This window comes from Oncorhynchus gorbuscha, unplaced genomic scaffold (genome assembly GCF_021184085.1).
Source record: "Oncorhynchus gorbuscha isolate QuinsamMale2020 ecotype Even-year unplaced genomic scaffold, OgorEven_v1.0 Un_scaffold_3397, whole genome shotgun sequence".
In the NCBI taxonomy this organism is placed as follows: domain Eukaryota; kingdom Metazoa; phylum Chordata; class Actinopteri; order Salmoniformes; family Salmonidae; genus Oncorhynchus; species Oncorhynchus gorbuscha.
This window is the reverse complement of record NW_025747647.1, coordinates 21,550-30,971: the sequence shown is the minus strand read 5'-3', so window position 1 is coordinate 30,971 and position 9,422 is coordinate 21,550.

Genomic DNA, 9,422 nt, shown 5'->3' with positions numbered 1-9,422 from the left:
TATTTCTGTTACCGGTCGAACGCTCTTAACCGCTAGGCTACCTGCCGCCCTCTGGGTTTGTCTGCGTGTGTGAGTGTTTGTGTCTCTCTCTCTCTGGGGGTTAGATTGTAAGTAAGACAACAAATTGAGGTCTTCTGCAAGTTAAACAAAGTTCTCTATTCATAGACAGGGCTGGAATCGTCCTGAGGACATTCAGCACAGAGTACATCACCTGCAGGACGTCCATGTCCATTCTTATGTTTCAGCATGGCTACTAAATAGGTGAATGTCTCCCTGCATATATCACAGCTGTAAGGCTTCTCTCCAGTGTGAGTGCGCTTGTGTACAGCCAGTGCGTCGGTTCGGGAAAACCTCTTCCCACACTGATCACAGGCGTGAGGCTTCTCTCCAGTATGAGTTCTCTTGTGTGCAGCCAGGTTTTGTGACCGACTGAAGCTCTTCCCACAGACCAAGCATGGGTAAGGTTTCACTCCGGTGTGTGTTCGCTGGTGAATCACCAAAGAATTGAACTGAGATGTATCTTCATGTGCGTTCTGAAGTTGCTTGGATGGTTGAAGGTCTTCCCGCACACCTCACAGACAATGGACTTCTCTTTACTGTGTCTCTTCTGGTGTTTCTTCAGATATATCAGATGAGAGAAACAATGACCACACTCAGAACAGCGGTAAGGTCTCTCTCTTGGGTTGTGCATCAGCTGGTGAAATTTGACACTACCTTTCGTGGCAAAACCCACACCACATTCTGAGCAGCTGAAGGGCTTTTCTTCAGTGGGCTTGTGTTTAAACTTGTGTGATTTCAGTAAATAGGCTTGAATGAACCGCATTCCGCAGTCTGAACATTGGAATGGTTTCTCTTCAGTATGCATTCTCATATGGAAATTAAAGGACACCGAAATACAAAACTTCTTCTCGCAGTAGGAGCATTGGTAAGGCCTTTCTGCGGCATGAATGTGTGTTTGCTCGTGTGCTTTCAGAGTGGATTTCTGAGTAAAACTTTTCTTGCACTTGGAGCATTGGAATGGTTTCTCTCTTGTGTGTTTTCTTTGATGGTTTTTGAAGGTTGATAAAAAACTGCAGCTCTTCCCGCAGTCAGAGCAGTGGTAAGACCTTTCTGTGGGAGGCTCATGTACTGTTTTCTCATGTATTTTTCGATAGTGGTTTTTTGCAAAACCTTTCCCACACTTGGAGCATTGGAATGGTTTATTTACAGTGTGGGTGCATTGATGGATTTTCAAGCCTGATAAAACACTGAAACTCTTTCCACCGTCATAGCAGTGGTGAGGTTTCTTCCCTGCATGTCTCTGTGGTTGTTTGTGGAAGTGTTTTGATGTGGGGAGACTCCAGTCTGGGTCGTCAGCATGATGAGGTTGTTATTGAGGCTCCCCAGAAGATCCACGGTTGCCACGTCTCTCTCCTGTGTGAAAGAGACAATCAAACAAACAGTGAATACAGTTTGTCCAAACAGAAGTGACATCATATTGAGGTATTACAGTGCCTTCTGGAAATATTCAGACCCCTTTACTTTTTCCACATTTTGTTACGGTACAGCATTTTTCTAAAATGGATTCAATAAATAAACAATCCTCAGCAATCTACACACAATACCCCATAATGACGAAGCGAAAGCAGGTTGAAATTTTTGCACATTTATTAAAAATTTAAAAAACATGTACCTAAGTATTCAGACCCTTTGCTATGAGACTTGAAATTGAGTTAAGGTGCATCCTGTTTCCATTGATCATCCAACTTGGGAGTCAACTTGTGGTAAATCCAATTGATTGATGATTGGATTGGACATGATTTGGAAAGGCACACATCGGTCTACATAAGGTCCCACGGTTGACAGTGCATGTCAGAGCAAAAACCAAGCTATGAGGTCGAAGGAATTGTTCGTAGAGCTCTCGAGACAGGATTGTGTCGAGGCACAGATCTGGGAAAGGGTACCAAGAAATGTCTGCAGCATTGAAGGTCCCCAAGAACACAGTGGCCTCCATCATTCTTAAATAGAAGAAGTTTAGAACCACCAAGACACTTCTTAGAGCTGACTGCCCGACCAAACTGAGTAATCGGGGCAGAAGCGCCTTGGTCAGGGAAGTGACAAAGAACCCAATGGTCACTGACAGAGCTCTAGAGTTCCTCTGTGGAAATGGGAGAATATTCCAGAAGGACAACCATCTCCGCAGCACTCCCCAGTAAAAGGCACATGACAGCTCGCTTGGAGTTTGCCAAAAGGCACCTAAAGACTCTCAGACCATGAGAAACAAGATTATCTGTTCTGATGAAACTCTTTGGCTTGAATGCCAAGTGCCACGTCTGGAGGAAACCTGGCACCATCCCACGGTAAAGCATAGTGGTGGCAGCATCATGCTGTGGGAATGTTTTTCAGCGGCAGGGCCTGGGAGACTAGTCAGGATCGAGGCAAAGTACAGAGAGATCCTTGATGACAACCTACTCCAGAGCGCTCAGGACCTCAGACTGGGGTGAAAGTTCACCTTACAACAGGACAATGACCCTAAGCACACAGCCAAGACAATGCAGGAGTGGATTCGGGACAATTTTCTGAATGTCCTTGAGTGGCCCAGCCAGAGCCCGGACTTGGACCCAATCTAACATCTCTGGAGAGACCTGAAAATAGCTGTGCAGCAGCGCTCCCTATCCAACCTCAAGCAGAGAAGAATGGGAGAAACTCCCAAAATACAGGTGTGCCAAGCTTGTAGTGTCATACCCAAGAAGACTAGAGGCTGTAATCACTGCCAAAGGTGCTTCAACAAAGTACTGAATAAAGGGTCTGAATACCTATGTAAATGTGGATTCAAATATATATATATATAAATTATTAGCAAACATTTCTAATAAGTTGTTTTACCTTGTCATTATGGGGTATTGTGTGTAGATTGATGAGGGGAAAAACGATTTAATCAATTTCAGAATAAGGCTGTAACCTAACAAAATTGGAAGAAGTTGAGCGGTCTGAATACCTTAAGAAAGTATTCACACCCTTTATCTTTTCCATATTGTTTGTGTTACAGAATTAATTTACATACAATACCCCATAATGTTAAAGTGGAATTATCTTGTTAGAGTTCTAGAGTTCTACAAATTCTACAAAGAGTTCTAGAGTTCTACAGAGTTTTAGAGTTCTACAAATTAATTTAAAGTGAAAAGCTTAAAATGTAAGTATTCGAACAATAAGTATTCAACCAATTTGTTATGGAAAGCCTAAATAAGTTTAGGAATAAAAATAAATAATACTAGTAATTGAATATCCTTTTGAGCCTGGTGAAGATATTAATTACACTTTGGATGGTGTATCAATACACCCAGTCACTACAAATATCAGTGGTGGAAAAAGTACCAAATTGTCATCCTTGAGTAGAAGTAAAGACACCTTAATAGAAAATGACTCAAGTAAAAGTCACCCAGTAAAATACTACTTGAGTAAAAGTCCAAAAGTATTTTGTTTTAAAATATACTTAAGTATCAAGAGTAAAAGTACGAGTAATTTAAACTTCCTTATATTAAGCAAACCAGACGTCACAATGTTTTTATATAATTTACAGATAGCCAGGGGCAACACTCCAACAGTCAGACATCATTTACAGATAGCCAGGGGTACACTCCAACAGTCAGACATCATTTACAGATAGCCAGGGGCACACTCCAACAGTCAGACATCATTTACAGATAGCCAGGGGCACACTCCAACAGTCAGACATCATTTACAGATAGCCAGGGGCACACTCCAACAGTCAGACATCATTTACAGATAGCCAGGGGCACACTCCAACGGTCAGACATCATTTACAGATAGCCAGGGGCACACTCCAACAGTCAGACATCATTTACAGATAGCCAGGGGCACACTCCAACGGTCAGACATCATTTACAGATAGCCAGGGGCACACTCCAACAGTCAGACATCATTTACAGATAGCCAGGGCACACTCCAACGGTCAGACATCATTTACAGATAGCCAGGGCACACTCCAACAGTCAGACATCATTTACAGATAGCCAGGGGCACACGCCAACGGTCAGACATCATTTACAGATAGCCAGGGGCACACTCCAACAGTCAGACATCATTTACAGATAGCCAGGGGCACACTCCAACAGTCAGACATCATTTACGGATAGCCAGGGGCACACGCCAACGGTCAGACATCATTTACAGATAGCCAGGGGCACACTCCAACAGTCAGACATCATTTACAGATAGCCAGGGGCACACTCCAACAGTCAGACATCATTTACGGATAGCCAGGGGCACACTCCAACAGTCAGACATCATTTACAAACGATGCATTTGTGTTTAGTGAGTCCGCCAGATCAGAGGCAGTAGGTATGAATAGGGATGTGTGAATTTGACCATTTCCTGTCCGACTAAGCATTCAAAACTACTTTTGGGTGTCAGGGAAAATGTAAGGAGTAAAAAAATACATTATTTTCTTTAGGAATGTAGTGAAGTAAAAGTAAAAGTTCTCAAAAATATAAAATAGTAGAGTACAGATACCCCCCAAAACAACTAAAGTAGTACATTCAAAGTATTTTTACTTAAGTACTTTACACCACAGACAAATATACAGGTGTCCTTCCTAACGCGGTTGCCGGAGAGGAAGGAATCTGCTCAGGGATTTCACCATGAGGCCAATGGTCATTTTAAAACAAAAACTGAGTGATGGTGATTCGTTCCTTGAACATCAGAGCCATCCTTGCCACCTATTCCACTGCGTTCACACAGGCAGCGTAAATTGTTGTTGGTTAAAGTGTATAAACTCTGTTCCATTTAATGAAAATAAAATGAAAGATTAGAACACATTAGTGCTGACCCCATTCAGTCAACTGGTCCATTGTTTGGCTGTTGGCAACAGAGATTTCTTTAGTTGAGCAGTAGCAAAAAAAAAAAAAAAATCATGGTGTACAAGACACCTTTCTGATTGGCTCCTGTCTGAGTGGACTGATCCATTGCTACCCTGCCTAGCGTGCCTTGTTAAAAGTTAATTTGTGGAATTTCTTTCCTTCTTAATGCGTTTGAGCCAATCCGTTCTGCTGTGACAAGGTAGGGGTGGGTATACAGATTTGGTAAAAGACCAAGTCTATATAATGGCAAGAACAGCTCAAATAAGCAAAGAGAAATGACAGTCCATCATTACTTTAAGACACGAAGGTCAGTCAATCTCGGAAAATGTCAAGAACTTTGAAAGTTTCTTCAAGTGCAGTCGCAAAAACCATGAAGCGCTATGATGAAACTGGCTCTCATGAGGACCTCCACAGGAAAGGAAGACCCAGAGTTAGCACTGCTGCTGAGGATAAGTTCATTATAGTTACCAGCCTCAGAAATTGCAGCCCAAATACATGCTTCACAGAGTTCAAGTAACAGACACATCTCAACATTAACTGTTCAGAGGAGACCGTGTGAATCAGGCCTTCATGGTCGAATTGCTGCAAAGAAACCACTATTAAAGGACACAAATAATAAGAAGAGACTTGCTTGGGCCAAGAAACACGAGCAATGAACATTAGACCGGTAGAAATCTGTCCTTTGGTCTGATTAGTCCAAATTTGAAATATTTTTTTGTAGTTGCAACCGTCTTTGCTGCTATTTACTCTGTTCCAGCTGACTGCGCAATCCACTGTCTCATCAGCCCAGCCAGGCAGTTTATAAACTTGATCCACTACAAAAAGCATCTAGACATTATCTCACATTTCTTTTAGACTAACATCTAGTTTTCAACAGCAGAGATGTGTATAAACCCTGCTGTCTGTCTCTCTGACATTTGCAACATTGTTTCAATATGTTCCAATGTGTAGGGAGTCTGGAGGCGACAGTAGCTTTTCTTAGCCAGTCGAAATCATGAATCAGCCGATATCATTTTTATGGATATATACAAAGAAAAGTCCATTTAAAAAAAGGTACAACAAAGCCAGTTTTTGGAGGATGTATTGGCATGATTTTCCAGCCCTCGATGACACCTGTGCCAATATATCCTCCAAACACCGGCTTCTCTGGCATTATCACTTAATTAGTTATACAAGTCTTTGGATATACTCTGGTCATTATTTAAACGTTCTAGCCAGCCAGCTAGCAAGCAAGTAACGAACCTGGCTGACATTTCCTCAATGTGTTTTTAAACGGATGGTTTTACTGGTGTTAAAATAGAGAAAGTATGTTATTTGGAGCACAGGGCTAATGATGTCATGCAGGGGCTGTCGTTTTGTGTTTACGACAAGTTTGATGTCGGACGACAAAATAGAATGTTCATGATGTTGCTACGGCAATGGTCTACACAGACATGTCGATTGACCGTCTGTAAAACCAGCCTTTATGCTTTTGGCAGATTTCATAACATAGCGTTCAACAATGTAATGTCGACATGAAAATGAAAGTTATTCGGTTGATGGTAAAAGTTTAAATAGAGAATGTTCCATTCTTCTAAAGTTACTTGGATAGTTATCTACGTTAGAAAATGTGTCGTAAGTGCTGAGAATAGAGACATTTTACTCCTACTCTTATGGGTAAAAATCTAATCGATGCATGAAGCCTCTTCAGCCGAGTTCCACCTAGTGGACAGATATTTAGGAGACCTCATGAGCTGTCCTGACTAGTTAAGAGTTACCAGCAGGTGCCATGGTAATAGAAAAAGGCAGTGGGTCTGTGGTTCCTGCACCACATGCAATTGGTTTGGAGTTGTTCAAAGAATGTTTTGATATTTCTATATGATCAATCCAGAAATAATACATGCAACAGTATTTCTCGCTCTTTATACAATGATTTCACAAGGCCTATTTCTTTGTTTTTGTCAATTTCACATGATATGTCTAAATATTTATGACCATTAGGCTAATTAAACATGTTTCTCTTTATAACCACTAGGCTAATTAAACATGTTTCTCTTTATAACCACTAGGCTAATTAAACATGTTTCTCTTTATAACCACTAGGCTAATTAAACATGTTTCTCTTTATAACCACTAGGCTAATTAAACATGTTTCTCTTTATAACCACTAGGCTAATTAAACATGTTTCTCTTTATAACCACTAGGCTAATTAAACATGTTTCTCTTTATAACCACTAGGCTAATTAAACATGTTTCTCTTTATAACCACTAGGCTAATTAAACATGTTTCTCTTTATAACCATTAGGCTAATTAAACATGTTTCTCTTTATAACCACTAGGCTAATTAAACATGTTTCTCTTTATAACCACTAGGCTAATTAAACATGTTTCTCTTTATAACCACTAGGCTAATTAAACATGTTTCTCTTTATAACCACTAGGCTAATTAAACATGTTTCTCTTTATAACCATTAGGCTAATTAAACATGTTTATCTTTATAACCACTAGGCTAATTAAACATGTTTCTCTTTATAACCACTAGGCTAATTAAACATGTTTCTCTTTATAACCATTAGGCTAATTAAACATGTTTCTCTTTATAACCACTAGGCTAATTAAACATGTTTCTCTTTATAACCACTAGGCTAATTAAACATGTTTCTCTTTATAACCACTAGGCTAATTAAACATGTTTCTCTTTATAACCACTAGGCTAATTAAACATGTTTCTCTTTATAACCACTAGGCTAATTAAACATGTTTCTCTTTATAACCACTAGGCTAATTAAACATGTTTCTCTTTATAACCACTAGGCTAATTAAACATGTTTCTCTTTATAACCACTAGGCTAATTAAACATGTTTCTCTTTATAACCACTAGGCTAATTAAACATGTTTCTCTTTATAACCACTAGGCTAATTAAACATGTTTCTCTTTATAACCATTAGGCTAATTAAACATGTTTCTCTTTATAACCACTAGGCTAATTAAACATGTTTCTCTTTATAACCACTAGGCTAATTAAACATGTTTCTCTTTATAACCACTAGGCTAATTAAACATGTTTCTCTTTATAACCACTAGGCTAATTAAACATGTTTCTCTTTATAACCATTAGGCTAATTAAACATGTTTATCTTTATAACCACTAGGCTAATTAAACATGTTTCTCTTTATAACCACTAGGCTAATTAAACATGTTTCTCTTTATAACCATTAGGCTAATTAAACATGTTTCTCTTTATAACCACTAGGCTAATTAAACATGTTTCTCTTTATAACCACTAGGCTAATTAAACATGTTTCTCTTTATAACCATTAGGCTAATTAAACATGTTTCTCTTTCAGCTTTTCGAATGACCTTCATCATGTTATTTATTCCAAGTAATCCCTTTGGAGCACAATCACATTATAAAAAAAAAATTATGCCTACAAATTGGGCAATTTAAAGCATCTAGGGTTTATGTTAAAGACGCAATATGCAGAAATGTATGAGTTTATTTTACTCTGGGCTCAGTTTGTCTGGGCAGTGTTCTAACATCATCCTAAAACGTCCTCTGAGCTGGGAGTTTTAATAGTCTTAACAGGTTTTAACAGGATTCCTAGGACCTTTTCTGAGATGTCTTGTGGACACAGACCCTGATCTCATAATGGTGTTTGTTGCCAAGCCGGTCAATTATGTATCTGACTAATCTTGACAGACTATTTTATTTCCCCTCTTCATGAAGCATTTTTTTTATATTCTAATATGAAAATGTGCTAAAGAATATGAATTACGACCAGGGTCACATTTGAATTCTATTGTCTTATTCCTCCAGAAATCCATTCACTTTCCATCTGCACAAATCAATTCTTTCTAAACCAAACTTCCATTGTCGCAATTTAAACAGCCAGACAGCCAGCTCCTCTTGGAAACATTTTATTCAGGCATATTGACGTCCATTTCACCAGGATCGTGGGTTAACTTGTCAGTAACATAATGTGGTACAATAATATTATTACTTGACTCAGTAACAAGGTATCATAACTAATTACACTTTGTATTTGAGTAACAATAACTATAGGTAGCAATGCGTTACTTTCAGAATATACGGTGCATTCAGGAAGTATTCAGACCCTTTCCCTTTATACAGATTCTGTTACGTTACAGCCTTATTCTAAAATGGAGTAAATGTCATGTTTTCCCTCACCAATCTACTACACACAATACCCCATAATGACAGAGCAAACACAGTGTTTATACATTTTTGCAAAATCTGAAGAAAAAAAAGTAATTGAAATACCTTATTCAGACCATTTGCTATGAGACTTGAAATTGAGCACAGGTAAATTCTGTTTCCATTGATCATCCTTGAGATGTTTCTACAACTTGATTGGAGTCCACCTGTGGTAAACTCAAATGATTGGACATGATTTGGAAAGGCACACACCTGTCTATATGATGTCCCACAGTTGATAGTGCATTTCAGAGCAAAAACCAAACCATGAGGTTTTAGGAATTGTACATTGAGCTCCGAGACAGGATTGTGTCGAGGCACAGATCTGGGGAAGGGCACCAAAACATTTCAGCAGCATTGAA